The sequence below is a fragment of the Humulus lupulus genome, chromosome 6 (genome assembly GCF_963169125.1).
Source record: "Humulus lupulus chromosome 6, drHumLupu1.1, whole genome shotgun sequence".
Classification (NCBI taxonomy): Eukaryota; Viridiplantae; Streptophyta; class Magnoliopsida; order Rosales; family Cannabaceae; genus Humulus; species Humulus lupulus.
Genome location: NC_084798.1, coordinates 152,841,694 through 152,863,679, shown reverse-complemented (window position 1 = coordinate 152,863,679; position 21,986 = coordinate 152,841,694).

Sequence of the window (21,986 nt, the reverse complement as noted above, 5' to 3'; positions counted from 1 at the left end):
ATGCTAGTGCCATCCACGACTTATAAGCTGAAGCTTCTATGTTGGCCCTGCCATTTCTGCCTGTGTTTATCATGCTATTTGTAGTGTCTCAGAATTTTGCTTAACTAGATAGTAGTAGTAGTAGTAGTAGCTAGTAGTAGCTTGTAGTATGTTAGTTTTTGTGGATATTGGTTCAAGTCGGGATTTAGTTGGAAACTCATAGAAAAAATTATAAATTTTATAAGTTTAAACTATAGTTTAGAAATATTAATTATAACATAAGGTTTGATTAATATAGCCGGTCCTAGAAATATTATTTATTATAACCTAAGGTTTAGATAGAACTAATAAGAATGTGACACTTGTCACAAGCATGTTTATTAAGGATTTAAGCATTTTTGGATGAATAATTTAATAAAGGATAAATCTAGAAGCTCTAGAACCTTCCAGCAGCTGTTAGGATCACGTTTTACTCAGTCAAAGTTGTTTAAACAAATTCAAAATGTGCTGAAAGAGTGCAAAAACGTGTTTGATATAACAACGTATGCCAATAATCGCAGCTATAGGGGCCGATATATCGCCTACAGGAGATACAGAAAACACGTCGACTTCGCACGAACGAAAGCACGAAAGCTCTGGACATAGGTAGGGGTGATATATCGCCTAGGGTAGGCGATATATCGGCTCCTAGAACCATTTTTAAATCTTTCTGGATTTAAAATTAGAAACAGCCCCCAACCACTTGGACTTGCTCTTGAACATTTTTGACCGAGTTCTGGGCATCTGTTGAAATGAAAATTCAAATCTTTTTAATTCTTATTCATTTATGTATTCATTTTAAAAGGGTTGGTTTCACTCCTTGAACTCTATAAATAGGACCTAGTACTCAGCCATTTCATTCATCATTCAAGCATTCTTCAGAGCATCCAAGCTGCTAAGATTACTCTAGAGAGAAAACACTTGGGTTTTAGGAGAAATGATTTTTCAATCTAAGCTTTTCTAAACACTTGGGAAGTAAGATAGAGTGTTATTTTGGTATCGAGGTGTAGATCAAAGTCATAGTCCATCCAAGGTATTCTTATCCTCAGGTTTAATCCATCATAGTTATTTTATTTCCTTCCATTTTCTTTCAGATCCTAACTTATTGTTATGGATTTTTGGTTAGGTGTTTAAGTTTCTTGAAACTTAAGGTTTTCGGTAAGTTTCTACTTTGATGGTTTAGTTATCTTTTTCATCTCCTTTTCTTTAGAAACTCATGGTTTTTACTATTGGTTTTAGGAGTGTTACAATCTTGTTCTTGTCTCCAATATCCTAGTTTTTTTGCAAGGAAAATAGGTTAGATATATGTGTTATGATATGTTTATGTGATATGATATGTTATATGTATGAATATGTTTTTTTTAGTCACTTGGGGCTTATAGTTGCTTAGATAGCAAACCCCAAGGTTTTTATCATTATCGTGGAGTAGAGTTATGATTTACCCTACCTCAATTAGTAGACAGAGGACCTAGATGGGTTATCATTTACTATTTTGTGATCTAACCTACCTCGATTAGTAGACTGAGAACCTAGATGGTTTTATCACATACCACAGTAATGAGTTAATGACCATTACTATTGTAGTCCTATATGATATACGTTTTTACGCCATATGTTTTATAGTATACGTTTTATGATATTGTCTTATGATATATGTTTTTAGTAGATTTTCCTTGCTGGGCATTAGGCTTATTCCTTTTATTTTAGATGGTGCAAGAAAATGAACTTGGAAGGCAGGACAGATTCGTGGCAGCTTGCCATGTGTATTGGGGATGGATGGATTGAATGGACTGCGGGAAGATCAAGGATGACATTGTTTAAAGTCTTTAATTTATGTTTTATGTGTTTTCGCACTTAGTATTTAAACAATTGATTGAAGTTTATGTTTTTATGTTTTATGTACTAAACAATGGGTACCCATACCTTATTATGTATTTCGTACCGTATTTTGGATTTTTAATAAAGTTATAATATTTTATGTATATATGTATTCCAAAATAGTAGTTATGTTTAGTAGTTTTAATGATTCGAGGTCTAGAATTAGTTAGGGCATTACAGTTGGTATGCATGAAGTTCTCCTTGATACACACGTACAAGCTCCGGATCTAACCACCAATGTAAGTGTTTATGTTATGATTATTATTTTTATGTTAATAGCTAACATTTTGGCCATTATATTTAAGTTAAATATGGATGGAGCCTTGACCTATCATGATATCCGAGCCATTAAGGCATTGAAAAGGATTAGAGAGCCAAGGAATACAATAGGAGTGTTAGAAAGAATCACTCAAAGATTGAGCCTATTTCACAAGGGGATAGTTCACCTACAAACTACTAAGCAAATTATGATGAGAGCTATAGAACAATATGTCTTAGTAATTAGGCTTTTTAAAGATTTTTCTTCTGAAATTTCAACATTAGAAGAATTATGGGAGACTATGGATGATGAAGATGATTTACTGGTAGCCATGAGATATTATTTTCTCATACTTAGGTTCACCTCTAAGTTTGAATTTCAATTCACAAATGAACAAAAGCATAATATCTTGATGAATATTCCCCGAGGTAGTTTTGAGGCTCAAGATAATGATGATTATGAAGAAATAGATGATGACATGCTACATGAAGGGTCAGATGTAGAAGATCCTTATTTTTAGATTTACCCTAGTTATTTTTTAGTTTAGTTTATTTATTTATTTTTGCATTTATGATTGTACTTAGTGAAAACTTTTTTCCAAATGAATAAAGTTGTTATTTTTTTTTGTATGACATGTATGAGTTTTTTTTTTTTTTTACAATCATAATAAATAATAAATTCAATAAATAATGACTAAGTTCAGTGAGGGTGGATAAAAAGCAATGGATTGGGTTCTGTATTGAGAGTTTAGGGGGTCATGGTAATGGGAACGATTTTACTGATCCCAGCCCTCCCTCAATATGGTTAACTTTGGAACAACGACGAGTTTTGAGCCTGAGAATTAAGTCATATATGATGATTAGAAATAGACTTAGGAAATAATAAAGATGACTAAATTTTCTAAGTATAGAAACACACTCTAATTATAAAGAAGGCTTACATAATTTTTCATAAGGAATCATAACTGATAGGTTCGAGTTATGTTTACTTAGACTAAGTTTTGCTTTAGAAACTATTAGGGTAAGTTCTAACATGTTTTTCTCGACTATTAGAACTTTACTGAAGATGTCGCTACGAAGGTCTACATGCATAGCTGGCAATGCCTCCAACCCTGCCAATGAGACTAATAAAGCCCCTCTTGTTCGAAGAAGGGGAACGCATGCTACCAATGTTGATGCCAACATAAATGCACCGCCACCAGTTGACAACACTACTGAGATTGTCAGACTACATCAACAAGTGGAAGAATTGTTGCAGCAACAATGACAACAGACTCAACCCCAGCCCCAGCCCCAGCCTCAGCCGCAATCGCAGCCTCAGCAAGCGTCTCAAGCACCCCAACAAGTAGGTCCATATGGGGGTTGGTCGATGGTGAACTACGCGCCTTATCTATCTCAGTACATAGAGCCAGTCTACGAGTGTTTCCGTAAGCAGCACACTCAAAACTTTGAAGGGACAACTGACCCCTTCGAGGCAGAAGAATGGATCAATAATGTCGAGCCGATCCTAACACATATGAACCTCGGTAACGCAGACCGCATATCCTGTGTTTCGTCTCTTCTGAAGAAGGATGCCAGAATCTGATGGGATTTAGTATAGCAAACTCACGATGTCGCCACCATTACATGGACTAGATTTGTGGATTATTTCGTAAGAAGTATTACAACTCGGTAGTCACCACCACGAGGGTGGAAGAATTCTCCAGTCTGAAGCAGGGCAACTTAACGGTAGTCGAGTACGCTTGACAGTTTGATCGACTAGCCAAGTTCGGCCAGAGTTGGTCCCGATCGATTTCTTGAGGGTTACCAAGTTCACCAGGGGACTTAGACCAAAGATTGAGCTAGGAGTCAAGCTAGCAAATTCGGGAACCACTTCTTAAGCCGATGCTTTAGAAATGGTTATAGAAGTGGAAAGGATCCAGGAAAATGTTAGTAAGGAGGAGGCCAGCAATTCTAAACCCAAGCAGCAGAATCAGACGTAAACTGGTCGGAACCACAACAACAACCACCAGCACAACAATAATGGTTAGAAGAGGAAGCATCCTGATAGTAAGCAAGCCAATGATGACAAAAGATCACGGAATAGCAACGGTAATAATAGACCGGGTTATGTAGAATACCTGCAGTGCTCCAAATGCCAGAAAAGACATCCTGGGGAGTGTCGTGCAAACACCAAGGGCTGTTACAATTGTGGCCCAAGAAGGTCATCGAAAGAAGGAATGTCCACATCTCAAAATAGAAGAAAAGAGGGACAATAAGATGGTTCTAGCCAGAATCTTTGCCTTAACCCAGGGAGAAGTCGAAGCTAGTATCAAAGTGGTCACATGTCAGATTCCTATCCTCAATAATATATGTTCAATATTTTTTGATTCGGGAGCAACACACTCGTATATCTCGTTAGGAATGATAGAGAAATTAGACAAACCTTGTGAAAGATTTAGAACTAGGTTTGTGACAGAATTGCCTTTATGTGAAGTAGTCCTCTCATCATGAATAGTACGAGGTGTACCGATCAAAATCAAGGGCACAAAACTAGAAGGAGACCTGATAGAGCTATAAATCAAAGACTTCAACGTAATACTAGGCATGGATTGGCTAGCAAGGCATGGCGTAACCATCGATTGTAGACGTAAGCAAGTGACGTTCGAAACTCCTGACGGGCAAAAATTATGTTTTATGGGAAAGGTTTCAGGACTACGAACACAACTTATCACATCTCTCAAAGCTTAAAGGATGATAGAGAAAGGATGTCACACATTCTTAGCAAGCGTCACAAATGTGGCAAAGGAAACACCACTAAAGTTTGGAGACGTTCGCATTATAAAGGAATTTCCAGAAATATTTCTTGACGACTTATCAGGGTTGCCGCCGACTCGGGAAACTGACTTTACAATCAAACTAGTATCGGGAACCGAGCCTATCTCAAAGGCACCATATCGTATGGCAATAGCTGAACTCAAGGAGTTGAAGACGTAGTTGCAAGAACTCTTAGACTTGGGTTTTATCAGACCAAGCCATTCGCCATGGGGAGCACCGGTTCTATTTGTTAAGAAGGATGGAAGCATGCAGATGTGTATAGATTACCATGAGTTGAACAAGGTGACGATTAAAAACAAGTACCCGCTACCACGGATCTATTAATGGTTCATAATTAAAAGGGAATAAAATTACCATTTTACCCTTTTAGCTATATCTTTTTCCTAGAATACCATTGACTTTACTAGTGAAGGTTGTGTCACAACAAGTTTGCGACGTGAGGGCTCATAACCTTTTCAGTTCCAAAATTCAACCCAATAGGGAACCATTACTCAATCTATAAGAAGGTATAGATTCCATATCTATTAAACAATGTCCCCAACCATATATATCAATGAGTCCCCAAAACAATTGTTCTTAGCCTGATCATTCTGAAAAACCTTAATGCATGAATCAAATGATCAGATGACATACATAGGAGTTCATAGCAACCTCAGGATTAAGATCATCGTGTATATGATCATCGTTTGATGTGTTTGATTAATACTATGAAACAGTGTTTAAACAAGTATTAACAAATCACATTTGGTCTAGTTCTATATATCACTATATATAAAGTACATTCACTAAAGTGTCCTACTACACTAGTGACCCGGATCTACGTCACTTGTATTCATAATACTAGCGAACCGTACTAGCAGTAATTAATCTAAAGATTCCATAACTTTATTTTACTGCAAACTGTTTTAATTTTATTATATTAATCTCGATCCTCTCATACCAATATGAGATTAAGAGCACATATATAAACTTTGGAATTTGCTGATATTTACTTAATATTATCAACATAATATCAGACATAGTCTATATATATATAATAATTCAATTCAATTATTTATTTCATTTAAAATATTTGTCAACTACAATTGCTTTAACGGAACTATTCCCAACACAGCACGCTATTGTCACCCTCGACTTATAAGCCAAGCTTTTTAATCAGGTATATCAGATGAGCAGTCATCATTTAACACTGGTATGAATAATACAACCAACATGTTTGATAAACACATTATAAGCACGAATACAAAAATGTTCGATAACCGAGGCTCAAGCCCTAATCACAGTCCAGGTGCAGTTTTCTTACCTCAGATTCTGAGTGAATAGCGTATGACGACGCCGAGTACGATCCTTTCCTCCCGAGCCTAACGGTTTACCCTAGTCACAACCATAACAAGGAATAACTATCAAGAAATGAACTAGCAAAGGCTTCCGGACCGAGTCCTAGCCTCCGGGACCCTGAATTCTACTAACCTAGGTAATAGAACCATTCCTGAGCCTTAGGTTTGGGTTCCCATAACCCAAAACCCTAATTTCTAATTTTTCCCCAATTAAAGCCTCGGCGCCACCCACTAAGGGTCGCGACGCTCGACAAGTCAAAGGACTCCAAGCCCAAATTCACTAGACATGCACTGCGACGCAACCCGCCAAATTGATTCAAGGAACACCCATGCCTCTCTGAGTTCATGAAGGTTGCGGCGCCCCAAGAACAGGGCCTCAGCGCGACCCTGTGAACCCAGATTTCCTGCGATTTCAGAGATCACAATTCCTCCCAAAATTGTCCCAACACATGGTATTAACCATAATCGACCATCAGAATGGTCTTAGCAGTACAGAAATACAATAAATGTAGCGTCCCAAATTTACTAATAAGTATTAGGGCCTTGATTAGCGTGCCTAGAGGGCAATAAGTTATTTAATGTGTTAATGTGAGAATTTGATGAATATGTGAATAGAAATGCATGTTTAGGTGAATTAAATATGCATGTGGGCCCCGTTTGGTTATTAGGGGCATGTTTGTAATTTTAGCCCGTTGAGGGCATAGACGTGATTATTATGATATATTTGTGATATATCTGTGTTGAATGATCCAAGACAGTCCTAGGGAGTAGTTATCTAGAAAGTCATAACGGGGTCGAAAACCCGACTTGGGGCGAGTGGAGGGGTATTTCAAGTATTGGACGTTTTATGGGGTTATCGGGTTATGGAAATAAATATTTGGAGATATATTTGAAGTTAGAATGTTTAGGAGGGAATATTGGGGAAATTTACCATTTTTTCCCTCGAGGACGTTTTGGTACCCCGAGTCGTTGAGATAATCTTAGAAACTTAAGTTAAATAAAACAAAGTTGAGGAAGTGTTCAAAAGCTCAGGAAACCGACCCTCTTTCTTTCTCTCTCTCTCTCTTGGAATTTTCTTCCTTTGGAAGCTTGGAGACTTTGATCCATAGGAGAGTTTTGGCTTGGAATTGAAGCTGGCTGTGATTGGGGATTAGCTCAGGGCCAAGTTATCAGTTAAGGTAAGGACTCTAGCACTTGATTATCTGAATTGTGTTTGGTTTTCTGCTGGTATTTTAGAGTGTTGCATGTGAGTTAGATGAAGAATCATCTTTGAGTTCTAGATGAGGTTTGGGGTTAGTTTCTGTTGGGTTTTGTTGCTAGGATCACTCTATAACTATTGTGATGATTGAGTTGGATTGTTAGATTGATTTTGGGGTAAATTGGCTGGGTTTTCGTGGTAAAAATGGAGGATTTTTCTGGGTTTGAAGGGTCGGGCCGCGACATTGTTCTTGCTGAGTCGCGACCTTCTAGAACAGGTTAGAGGCCAGGAAGAGGGGTAGGCCTCAGCGCACCTACCCTATTTTGGGGTTGGGGGCCTCTGGTTGAGGCGGGCCACAGCATGGGCTCATGGGGCCATGACACTTAGTGAATTTTTGGGCTTTAAAGAGGTTTAAGGCTCGGGAATCCAAAAGTTAAGGTCGGGATGGATTTTATCACCCAGAGTGATAGAATTCAAGGTCCCAGAGACTAGAATTATGATCCAAAGTTATTTAGTGAATTAGATCTTGATGAATGGATATTATTGATGCGTTGTGGCTAGGGTTTCAGTGAGGCTCGGACTAGGGGACTGTTCTTGGGACATCGGTGCTTGGAAAGCTTGGGACACAGGTAAGAAAATTGTTGTACCCATAGAGCAGGGCAATGCCCTATAGCTTGTGTTGCAGGGCACGACCCCATTGATTATGTTTATACGTGTTTAAGTATTTGTTTAATTATGCTATGTGTGCATACAGGTGTGAATGAACGGCAAGAGCCGAGAACGGCGAGGGCTGAGAACGGCGAAGGCCGAGTATGGCAAGGGGCCGGGAGCAGCGTTTAGCACGCGAAGTGCAAGTTGCCAGGGCGAGACCCTATAGGATACCTGAGATATCCTCACGATGTAGACCGCGAACCCAGGGCCTGGTAAAGCACCTGCGACGGCATGGTCTTATGTGTTTAGCCCGATGGCAGTTTAATTGTATGTTGAATGATATAAATGCATATGTCATTTACTTGTGTGGATTTTTCTTTCTGGGCTTCGGCTCACGGGTGCTCTATGGTGCAGGTAAGGGCTCACGGCTCATGGGTGACCAACTATGAGTACGGAGAGCGTGAAGCGACGCGTACATGTTTGGCCTGCTTGGCTGCCACGACCAGGGGTATTTTTGGGAGATGTTTGTATTAAACCTAAATTTTGTCGTTTAGCCAACTTTAGTTATATTCTGAGTTGTAAATATTTCTAAACAGTATTTTGGGATCCCAAATGTTAAACGCTTTGTACGCCCTAATTCTCAAACGGGCTATAGCGAGCTGAGGTATGGCATAATTATTTATCAACCACGTGGATGACATGTACCCGGAGCTGCTGTTACCAGGTCCCACCTCTTTAGCTCGAGGTAACCAAAGGCTTACTAAGGAGTCGGGTCAGAAGTATGGACACTGCGGGCTAAGAAGACCTCCAGTTTGAGGTACGAGCTTAAGTTGGCAGTTGTGACCCCTTATAAAGTCAACCACGCAATATAAATGTGCATATATCAAACATAACGCGTCTGATATATCCCTGAATTCTCGAACACGCAGCATAAATGTGCGTGTTCAGGCACCCACGACTGGGTTGGGCCGTGCGGCCCATTATCCCTCTTACCTATTGATTAGACCACACTTCATTTGTCAGGTTTTAGGAATTAATCATGAATGTCACAGAAGTGACATGATGGGTAAGAAGGTCACGGGATGGCCCCTTGCCAACCCCCAGGTGCCCTCTCCTATAAATATGGAGACCCTGGGAGTTGCAAAGGGTTGGATTCTATTGTGTAAAGAAATACCCTGTAAAGAATACCAGAAAATTAGCAATAATATTGGCTGGTGGAGTAGAAGGATTTTAACCTTTGAACCACCTAAAAAAGTATTCGTATCACCATTTTATTTTAAGATCATTCATCTGTTATAATTCAAGATCATTATTTCAAGATCATTAATCCCATTCTCTTATTCTATTAATTACCTGTTGGCAAAGAACCGCGTCAACACTCTTAAAACCTTGACTAGCGAGTTAATTGCACGTTTTAAACTCACTTAGTAACGGCTCTAAGGAAGTAAGGCCTTATAACTTGGTATCAGAGCGAGCCAAGGTTTATGGTTCCTGGAGATTGACCGAACATGTACACTCGCTATCAGTGACAAGTTTGACTCAGGGTTGGTTGGTAATAATTGAATTATATGCTTGAATATGTGCTTAGCTGCCCTGTTTGCCTGTTTATTTTATATAGAGCATGATGAATGAGTTAACATATGCATGATGTCAGGGAATGGCCCGTTGAGTATTATATGCTATTTGTATGTGATGTGGACTGTTGTTTATGGTTGGCTGATGTGAATCGGGAGGTGGTTTTTGATATTGTTATCATGCCTGATAAGTGGCGTCGTTGATTGCAGGCATATAGTTGAGATGCCTCGACAATCATCAAGACTCCGTGGCAGTAGGGTTGAGGATGACAACCAAGGTCAGGACCCTCCACCTGCCCCACAGAATTGGCAACAGATGTTTCCCAAAATGGAAGCAAGACTACAATGAACAGAGGAAGAACTTCGACAGTTGAGACAGCAGGCCCCTCCTTAGGCCACTGGGTTGTCAGTTCAGTAGGCTGTGGCGTCAGTGCCGGTTTAGCCTATTGTGGAGAACAGGTGGGAACCTTTGTATGAGTGGTTTAGAAAGTAGCATCCTCCCACCTTCGAGGGTGGACCAAACCCACTGCGGGCAGAGCAATGGATGAATATGATTTCCTCCATTCCGGATTTTATGAGGGTTGTAGGGAATGAGAGGGTAGCTTGTGCCAACTACATGTTCAGAGAAGATGCCTGCATTTGGTGGGATGCAGTAGCTCAGAGGAGGAATGTGGCAGTTATGACTTGGGAAGAGTTCATAAACATCTTTAACGAGCTGCGAAGGTTGATGAGTTCATCAATATGACTCAAAACTGGTTGACCGTTACAGAGTACACCTTGAAATTTGACCAGTTGGCGAAGTTCGCGCTGGATTTGTTGCTGATTGATGCAGCAAGAAGAGATAGATTTGTATGGGGGTTGAATGTTATGATCGCCCGTGATGTGAAGATTACTTTAGACCCAGAGACTACTACTTATGACCAGGTTGTGGACAAGGCCCTTACAACTATAGGGGGCTGAGGATCAGATATGGAGAGAGAGCGCAGTTAGGCGCGATGCCAAGAGGACGGTGACTCCTTTTATTGGATCCAGTCTGGGTAGTGGCTCTAGTGAACAGAAGGGAAAGGCCCCAAATTCTTTTGTTCCTCCTAGCTCGGATAGGAGGGTACAGGGTGCTTTTAGTGGCCGTCAGGGCGGAGGTGACAACTTGAGGAGTTTTCCAGTTTGTCCATGGCGCAGACGACGACATTAGGGTGAGTGTAGGATTAGGGCCTGCATTATCTGTGGGAGTGCCAATCATCTGAAGAAGGACTATCCACAAGCCAGGAAAGCAGAGCCGAAGCAGGGAGATAGTCTCGCTCCTGCCAGAGTGTTCACCTTAACTCAGACTGAGGTGGAGGCTAGCCCCTTGGTTGTGACAGGTCAGATTTCTAGTGTTGGATCTTCTTATACTGCATTGATTGATTCGAGAGCTACTCATTCATTTGTGTCTGCTAGAGTGATAGATCAGCTGTGTAGACCTAGTGTTTTGTATGCTAGGGGTTTTTAGACTTTGTTGCCGACTGGGGAACTAGTGGTCTGTAGGAGATGGGTTTGAGCATTGCCAGTAGAGATAGATGGTAGGGAGTTGTCTGTTGATCTGATTGAGCTAGTGATGGATGACTTTGATATGATCCTAGGGATGGATTGGTTATCAAAGTATGGGGCGACGATTGACTACAAACGCAGGATGGTGACTTTTGAACCAGAAGGGGAGGTACCCTTTGTATTTGTGGGGATAGTTAGTGGACCGCGGGTACCTATGATTTCAGCACTGAAGGCTAGAGACCTGATGCAGGAAGGTTGCATAGAATTCCTAGCGAACATTGTGGATACCTCTAGGGTTGTGTCAGTTGGACCGGGTGAGACCAGATTGGTATGTGAGTTTCCAGATTTATTTCCAGCAGACCTGCCAGGGTTGCCGCTGCAGCGGGAGATTGAGTTTGTTATAGAGTTGGCACCAAGGGCGGAGCCAGTATCTAGGACACCTTATAGAATGGCTCCGACAGAGTTGAAGGAGTTGAAGATTCAGTTGCAGGAGTTACTGGATTTAGGGTTCATCAGACAGAGTTTCTCGCCATGTGGTGCTCCAATGTTGTTCGTCAAGAAGAAGGATGGATCTCTTAGGATGTGTATTGACTACAGGGAGCTGAACAAGTTGACCATTAAGAACAAGTATCCACTGCCTAGGATCGACGATTTATTTGACCAGCTACAGGGAAGGACAGTGTTTTCCAAGATTGATCTCCAGTCCGGTTACCATCAGTTAAGGATTAAAGAAGAGGACATACCAAAGACCGATTTTCGCACGAGGTATGGACACTATGAATCCTGGTTATGTCCTTTGGATTAACCAATGCCCCAACAACTTTTATGGACATGATGAATATGGTTTTCAAGGACTACTTTGACAAGTTTGTAATTGTATTTATCGATGACATTCTGGTGTACTCTCAGTCAGAGGCAGAGCATGAGCAGCATCTACATTTGGTATTGCAGCGGTTGAGGGAGCATAGGCTATATGCTAAGTTCAACAAGTACGAGCTCTGGCTACCGCAAGTTACATTTCTAGGCCATATTGTCAGTAAGGAGGGGATTCTGGTTGACCCAAGTAAGATTGAGGCAGTGAGAGATTGGCCTAGACCAAGCAGTGTTCCTGAAGTTAGAAGTTTTCTGGGATTGACAGGATATTATCGGCGGTTTGTTGAGGAGTTCTCCAGGATAGCTACGCCATTGACCAAATTGACAAGGAAGAAGACTAAGTATGTTTGGACGGATAGATATGAGAACAGTTTCAAGGAACTGAAGCGGTGTCTGATCACCGCTCCAGTGTTGAGTTTGCCGACAGACAATGAGAAGTTTGTGGTTTATTGTGATGCTTCCAGACAGGCTTTAGGGTGTGTGCTGATGCAAGCCAGAAAGGTGATAGCCTATGCCTCGAGACAGTTAAAGGAGTATGAGCAGAGATATCCCACGCATGATCTGGAGTTGGCGGGGGTGGTATTCGCACTTAATATTTGGAGACATTATTTATATGGTCAGAAGTGCGAATTATACACCGACCATAAGAGTTTGAAGTACTTCTTTACTCAGAAGGATCTGAATATGCGCTAGAGATGGTGGTTGAAGTTGGTTAAGGATTATGATTGTGATATCCTATACCATCCTGGGAAGGCTAATGTAGTGGTTGATGCATTGAGTCAGAAGGGCCCAAGACAGTTGTTCAGTTTGAGACAGATATCTGATAAGCTAGCTGAGGAGATGACTAAAGTCGGTATAGAATTGGTGGTTAGTCGGTTAGCCAACATCAATCTTCAGTCTACACTCCTTGAGAGGATCAATGAGGCGCAGGGGAAGGATTCCCAATTGAGAGGTCATAGAGAAAATGTCTTAGTCAGAGCGGCTAAGGACTTTTCTATCTCAAAGATGGGGTTGCTAAAGTACAAGGGTCGGATCTATGTTTCGATGGATTCTGATATCCGGCGAGAGATCTTGGATGAATCACATACCACTCCCTATTCCTTACATCCAGGTAAGATGAAGATGTACCAAGATTTGAGAGCTTTGTATTGGTGGTCGGTCATGAAGAGGGATGTGGTGGATTATGTGGTCAAGTGCTTAACTTGTCAGCAAGTAAAGGCTAAACATCAGAGGCCAGCGGGGTTACTGCAGCCTCTAGGGATTCCGGAGTGGAAGTGGGAAGATATCACCATGGACTTCGTGGTTGGTTTGCCGAAAACCGTGGGACAGCATGACTCGGTGTGGGTGATTGTGGATAGGTATACCAAGTCCGCCCACTTTTTTGCCTGTCAGGATGACTTATACTGTGGAGCAATATGCCGAATTGTATGTGAAAGAAATTATTTGACTTCATGGGGCTCCGAGGTCGATAGTATCTGACAGGGACCCCACCTTCACCTCCAAGTTTTGGGAGAGTTTGCAGAAGGCTATGGGCACACAGTTGCGATTTAGTACCGCTTATCATCCTCAGACAGATGGACAGTCAGAGAGGATGATTCAGATACTAGAAAACAAGCTATGAGCCTGTGTGCTATATTTTGGGGGATCTTGGAGCAAGTATCTCCCTTTGATTGAGTTCTCGTATAATAACAGTTATCAGACGACTATCGGAGTGGCTCCATATGAGATGCTTTATGGAAGGAAGTACAGATCACCTATCCATTGGGATGAGACAGGTGAGAGAAGATATTTGGGTCCTGAGATGGTTCAGAGGAGCAATGAGGCGATTGAGAAGATTAGAGCTCGAATGCTCACCTCCCAAAGTTTCCAGAAGAGTTACTTGGACTTGAAACGCAGAAGCGTAGAGTTTCAGGTCAGTGACCATGTGTTCCTTAGGGTTTCCCTTTGAGAGGAGTGAAACGGTTTGGTGTTCGGGGCAAGCTGAGCCCTAGTTTTTTTGGCCCCTTTGAGATTCTGGAATTGGTTGGAGAGGTAGCTTACAGGTTGGCGATGCCTCCAGCTCTATTAGGGATTCATGATGTCTTTCACGTGTCCATGCTCCAGAAGTATGTATCAGAATTAACGCATGTTCTGAGTTATGAAAATTTGGAGCTGGACCAAGATTTGTCTTATAAGGAGAAGTCGGTTCAGATTCTCGACCGGAAGGATAAATTCTTGCGGAGCAAGACCATCGCCTTGGTGAAGGTGTTGTGGAGCAACAACAAGGTAAAAGAGGCGACATGGGAACTTGAATCAGAGATGTGGGAGCGGTATTCCGAGTTGTTCAGGTAATTTTGAGGACGAAATTTCTGTAAGGAGGGGATAGTTGTAGCGTCCCAAATTCGCTAATAAGGCTTAGGACCTTGATTAGCGTGCCTGGAGGGAAATAAGTGATTTAATGTGTTAATGTATGAATTTGATGAATATGTGAATAAAAATGCATGTTTAGGTGAATTAAATATGCATGTGGGCCCCGTTTGGTTATTAGGGGCATGTTTGTAATTTTAGCCCGTTGAGGGCATAGACGTGATTATTATGATATATTTGTGATATATCTGTGTTGCACGATCCGAGACAGTCCTAGGGAGCAGTTAGCTAGAAAGTCACAACGGGGTCGGAAACCCGACTCGGGGCGAGCCGAGGGGTATTTCGAGTATTGGACGTTTTATGGGGTTATCGATTTATGGAAATAAATATTTGGAGATATATTTCAAGTTAGAATGTTTAGGAGGGAATATTGTGGAAATTTACCATTTTTTCCCTCGGGGACGTTTTGGTACCCTGAGCCGTTGAGATAACCTTAGAAACTTCAGTTAAATAAAACAAAGTTGAGGAAGTGTTTAGAAGCTAAGGAAATCGAACCTCTTTCTTTCTCTCTCTCTCTTGGAGTTTTCTTCCTTTGGAAGCTTGGAGACTGTAATGCCCCAAATTTCCTAATAAGTTTTAGGACCTTGATTAGGAGGTCGGGAGGGCCATAATTGATTTATTATGGTATTTAATGGTTATATGCATGTTTACGTTAATTATATTATTATATGATGGTGAATGCATGCATATGGGAGAATTTATTATTGTGAGGGTATTTTGGTAATTTGGCCACTGTGGGCATAATTGTGTATTTTGGGTGCATGATTGTGATTAATTAATATAGCCACATTATAAGGTGGATTGGTTCGAGCTTTTGGACATGAGACGATCATGAGATGTAAGTGTTCGGTCTAGTCATAACGAGTTTAAGTTCGGGGCTCAGGGTGAGTCTCGGGGTGAATTTAATGATTAGAGCATTACCGAGAATTAAAGGGTAATGGGTTATGATTTATTGGTATTTGAGAATGTTGAGATTAGTGGGAATCGGAGAGCGTTAATTATAATTAACGGTATAGGTTGGAAATGATGAATTTACCCTTGGGAGTGCTTAGAAGCTTTAAAATTGGCCTAGGGGCATTATGGTCTTTTGACCTTAAGGATTTATATCAGCTTTTGGGGTTTAGAAAGCTGTGGAAACAGAACAAAAACAGAGCCTATCTTCATCACTTCTCCTTCTCTCCCGTACATGTTCCTCCCTTCACTTTCCTTTGAATTTTGAGAGGCCAAATTGAGGAGTTAAGCTAGGAGATCAAAGGTGGGAGCTTTGGAACTTGATTCAGCCATGAAAGGGGATTCAAAATCAAGTTTGAGGTAAGTTCCAGCCATGAGTTTCATGGTATACCCTATTTTTCTATTAAGTTTTCAGTTGGGGATTTTGATGTGTTAGTTGTGAATTAATGGAAGTTCTTGAGTTTGGAAACTTGGGTTTTGATGAGGGTAAGAAGTTGATGATGTTTAGAGGTTAAATTGGGTGTTAGGTTGATGTTTTGGATTGGTTTGAGGGGCTGGTTCCAAGGGAAAAACGCAGGGGAGTTTGCTGGTGCGTTGCTGGTTTTTAGGCTGATCAGGGTAATGTGCCGCGGCCTGAGTGTGCTTCTGGGTAAATTTAGGCTTCTGTCTGAGGGTGAGCCGCGGCATGGCTATGGTGAGCCGCGGCCCATCAAGGCAGATTTGGCCAAAAATGGGTTTTTGACTTGGGGATGCTAGCTTAAGGCCTCGGGGTTGATCCTACTACCCGGTTAAGTGTGGATTGATGTCCCGGAGGCTAGATATTGGTTTGGGAACCTATGTTGGTCATTTTTATTAATGGTATCCTATATGTTTGGTTATGACTAGGTGACCGCTAAAGGACTAAAAGTTGATCGTTCTCAAAGGTCGTTTCTTTTATTAATTCTCGCTCGAACCCAAGGTAAGAAAACTGCACCCCATATGTGACATGCATGGTTATGAATGATGCATGTTGGATGTTTAAATGTAAACATTGATAGCATAATGAATGCTTGGCAATCTTGCCCATTTGCATATGATTATTATTGAGGCATGCTGGTTGGTTAAGTGTGATGCATGTGATGCACGAGAAACATATGATTAGGGCATGCCATCAATGATGAATATGAGATTGGTCAGAGCTTGAGTCTCTGGGTTTGTGCATGATCATGATTATGCTAGCAACTGTTTAGTAAGCATGTTGAATGCCCTATTCTCGGATGACTGGCATATGATACATATTGATAACATTGCTTACTTGTGCATGGTACTGACTAATTAGTCAGATTTGGCAAAGGGGCTAGTATCCACTGTGAAGCTGTGACTCATTAGTCAGGTTCGGCAGTGGTACTGGGCATTGGTCATGTTGCACTGACTCGTCAGTCAGAATTGGCAAAGGTGTTAGTATCAGCTGTGAAGTTGTGACTTATTAGTCAGGTTCGGCAGTGATACTGGACACTGGTCACATAGCGCTGACTTATTAGTTAGAACGGCCTTAGCGTGGATCACGCAAGCCAACAGAGATTAGATCTAATCGACCATCAGCATTGAATGGCTCAAAGAGCATTAATGCCAGACCGACCTCGAGGGTCGATGAATGAAATAAGTGCTTGGAGGCTAGTGGCTTACCTAGCAGCCACTCTCCCACTTGAATCATGTGATGTTCACTCATTGGTTTGAAAGCTTTATGCCCAATGTGATTATAATGATATTCATTTGATAATGTTTATGTATAGTATTATGTTTTCTTGCTGGGCTTCGGCTCACGGGTGCTATGTGGTGCAGGTAAAGGCAAGAGGAAGCTGGACCATCCTTGAGTTGAAGAGCTTAGGTGATGACGTGTACATATGCAGCTGCTCGTCCGCCACGGCCGAGGTTTAAAGTGGAACATGGGTTGAACCCTGTTTTGCCGCGTAGAACGGCCTGTTGTAAATATTTTCTGTGATAAACTCTGAAATTATATTTTTGGGATCCCAATGTATATACTAAACGTTCTAGTGAAATGTTACACCCTAACCAATATGTTTAATCCCTAAACCGCTAATCATACTTAGTTACACATTTTTGGCCAAATGACTCGATTAGCGAGTTTAGCACTGTTTACAAGGCACACCGTAACGGTCCCTGGAGTTGGGGCGTTACAGAGACTTTGATCCATATGAGAGTTTTGGCTTGGAATTGAAGCTGGTTGTGATTGGGGATTAGCTCAGGGCCAAGTTATTAGTTAAGGTAAGGATTCTAGCACTTGATTATCTTAATTGTGTTTGGTTTTCTGTTGGTATTTTAGAGTGTTGCATGCGAGTTAGATGAAGAATCATCTTTGAGTTCTAGATGAGGTTTAGGGTTAGTTTCTGTTGGGTTTTGCTGCTAGGATCATTCTTGAATTGTTGTGATGATTGAGTTGTATTGTTAGGTTGATTTTGGGGTATATTGGCTGGGTTTTCGTGGTAAAAATGGAGGATTTTTCTAGGTTCGAAGGGTCGGGCCGCGACATTGTTCTTGCTAAGCCGTGGCCCTCTAGAACAGGTTGGAGGCCAGGAAGAGGGGCGGCCTGGCGCATGCCCAAGCTTGGGCCGCGGCACGTCTACCCTGTTTTAGGGTTGGGGTCTCTGGTTGAAGCGCATCGCGGCATGGGCTCATGGGGCCGTGACACTTAGTGCATTTTTGGGCTTTAAAGAGGTTTTAGGTTCGGGAATCGAAAAGTTAAGGCTCGGGATGGATTTTATCAGTCGGATTGATAGAATTCAAGGTTCTAGAGACTAGAATTATGATCCAAAGCTATTTAGTGAATTAGAACTTGATTGATGGATATTGCTGATGCATTGTGGCTAGGGTTTCAACGAGTGTTAGACTAGGGGACTGTGCTTGAGACATCGGTGCTTGGAAAGCTCGAGACACGGGTAAGAAAATTGTTGTACCCGTAGAGCAGGGCAAGGCCCTATAGCTTGTGTTGCAGGGCGCAACCCCATTGATTATGTTTATATGTATTTAAGTATTTGTTTAATTATGCTATGTGTGCATACATGTGTGAATGAACGGCAAGAGCCGGGAACGGCGAGGTCCGAGAATGGCGAGGGCCGAGAACGGCGAGGGCCGGGAACGGCGAAGGCTGAGTACGGCAAGGGGCTGAGAGCAGCGTTTAGCACGCGGAGTGTGAGTTTCCAAGGCGAGACCCTATAGGATACCTGAGATATCCTCATGGTGTAGACCGCAAACCCAGGGCCTGGTAAAGTGCCTGGGACGGCATGGCCGTATGTGTTTAGCCCGATGGCGGTTTAATTGTATGCTGAATGATAGAAGTGCATATGTTATTGTCTTGTGTGAAATTTTCTTGCTGGATTTCGGCTCACGGGTGCTCTATGGTGCAGGTAAGGGCAAGGGGAAAGTCGAACAACCATGAGTACAGAGAGTGTGAAGTGACGCGTACATGTTTGGCCTGCCTGGCTGCCATGGCCAGGGGTATTTTTGGGAGATGTTTGTATTAAACCTAAATTTTGTCGTTTAGCCGACTTTAGTTATATTTTGAGTTTTAAATATTTCTAAACAGTATTTTGGGATCTCAAATGTTAAATGCTTATAATTTTCAATGAATGGTTATATTTTTAAAGTATGTGATTTCTGTTATGGTTTAACTACACTTTTGTCTTAAAACCTCGACTAGCAAGTTAATTGCACGTTGTAAACTCACTTAGTAACGGCTCTAAGGAAGTAGGACGTTATAGTAAACAACCTTTAAAACTTAACCAAAAAACAAAATCAAACCTATCCCTGTTTACCATAAAAATGGCTACTGATGACGTGGCAAGGATTTCTCACATGTGGTTGACACGTGGCAGAAGTGCTGCTCGACTATCGACCAGAGGCACATCGCTTCGCCGAGGGTTAACTTTTAGATACGACCAGGCTGGTCGTATAACCTGATTTATTTCCTTCTTAAACTGTAATCTTATAATAATTGCATTGAATATTTCTTCATTATTATCTTGATAAGCGATTATTAAGGAAAGATATGGCCCGTTGGCCCATGTAACCCTCCTTGAGCCTATAAATATACATGAAATAGCTCAAGGAAGGGACTTTTGATCTCTGAATCTTTTTGCTAAGATAGGGAAAAAGAGAGAGCTATAGTGCAATTATCCATCGTTTTATTGTATTTCTTTCAAAGCTTGTGAAACTCAAGAACCCTAGTTCTTTGATCACTACTTTGAGATTCAATCTTAATAATAGCACTAAGTGGACGTAGGTCATTACCATCCTTTGGGGCTGAACCGCTATAAATCCTTGGTGTTTTCTTCTCTTCCATTGGATTATCTTTCTTACTTGTCGTTTTATCTTTTGTCGTATATTTGACTCAGTGTCATTGGCCAAATCATGGGTCAACAATCCCAATGAACACTAAAAGAGAAACCAAACCAAGGAAAAACAAAGCTTACCTCTTGATTCCTTGCAACAAGCTCTAATCCTTCTAGTTTTCGGTACCCTAAACAGTTCCCAATTTCCCAAATATCACTTCTCAACTTAGGATTCAAGGTTTCTCTTCCAAAACTTCAAAAAAACTTAGAGAGAGGGAGAAAGAACGTGAGGGAGGAGTGAGAGAGAGTGCTTTGTTTTTCTAAGTTGATAACTCAGCCTCAGAATGTACATAATGGTCTCAAAAAGACCAAAATGCCCTGGCCACTTAATCCTCCCCTTTAAGCCTCCTAGGGAAAAATCGACATTTTACAATCCCGCCTCACATTACACTTATCATTCCCAATTAATTCTGCCAAACCTAGAATATTACTATTTTCCCAAAATACGGCTCATACTCCAATGAGTCCCAGTAACTCACCGAATTATCAAAATACCCATTGGCTCACCCCGAGCCGGGTATAAGTCCTCGTTGTGACTAAACTGCTATCTTGCTCAGAAGGACCAACTCCTTTGGAATATCTCAAATATACCCACATAACCATGTGGCTCAAACATATAACACATATAATTACAGATATGCCTACAGTGGGTTAAAATTAAAAAAAATGCCATTTTTAACAAAAACAGGCCTATAAGCATATTTAATACACTTAAACATGCAATATTAGTCATATAATAATATAACCCATGCAATTCACATAATCACATAAATATTCAATTAATTCACATATAATTCGACTTATGCCCTCCTGACACCCTAATCAAGGCCCTAAGCCTTATGAGGAATTTTGGGACGTTACATGCTTAGCCAATCCCGAGTGGCAAATTAAATTTCCAAAAGCCACTTTTCAAAATCTGGTTACCTCGAGTTCGAATCACAACCCAATTTTATTGGATACTCTCGAGGACAAAGAAAAGTTGAGTAAATCGTTCAGATATGAGAATATGTGGGCTCGGGATCCAAACTGCTTTTGGGTGAAAAATCAAGCGTGGAACTCTACTTTCCATATTGACCCAATGTGCAACTTTGCCCAAAGACAAAATAAAACCTGAAAGGAGCTCAAGAAGTGGAACCGTTTGCACTTTCAGTCCATTCAAGAGAAAATCCAGAAGGTTAAAAGCAATTTGCTACAAGCGGAAACAAATTATCCAGATCAAGCGAAGAAGGAATTAGAGACACAAAGTACTCTCAATGAAGTGCTTCAGAGGGAAGATATACACTGGAAACAAAAACCAAGGATAAGTTGGCTTAGAGATGGAGACAGGAGCACAAAATTTTTCCATGCTTCTACAATCATACGAAAAAGGCAGAACCATATCCAAGCTCTAAAGAGCTTTGAGGGTATGTGGTTGTATGAAAGAGATCAGATTGGAAAGTGCCTCATGGACAGACATAAAAACATCTTCATAGCTAACCGAACTGTGTTTCTGTAATGACCCAAATTTCCTAATAAGGTTTAGGACCTTGATTAGGAGGTCGGAAGGGCCATAATTGATTTATTATGTTATTAAATGATTTAATGCTTGATTATGTGAATTATATTATTATATGATGATAAATGCATGAATATGGGTCCACTTTTCATTATAAGGGCATTTTGGTAATTTGGCCCGTTGAGGGCATATTTGTATATTTCCATGCATGTTGGTGAATTATGAATAAGGCCACATTATAATGTGGATTTATTCGAGCCATTCGGCATGAGACGATCTTTGAATGCAAGTTAGCAGTTTGCTCATAACGAGGTTAATTTTGGGGCTCGGGGTGAGTCTCGGGGCAATTTGAGGATTAGTACATTACCGAGAATTAAAGGGTAATGGGATATGATTTATTAGCATTTTAGAATATTGGGAATAATAGGAATTGGAGGACGTTAATTATGATTAACGGGATTAGATAAGAAAGGACAGTTTTACCCTTGGTAGCCTTAAGAGGGAATTAAGTGACCTAGGGGTATTTTTGTCTTTTGACCTAAGGTTATATATCACTAGAAGGCTGTAGAAAACAGAAACCAAAATAGAGCATTGTTTCTTCTCCTCTCGATCATC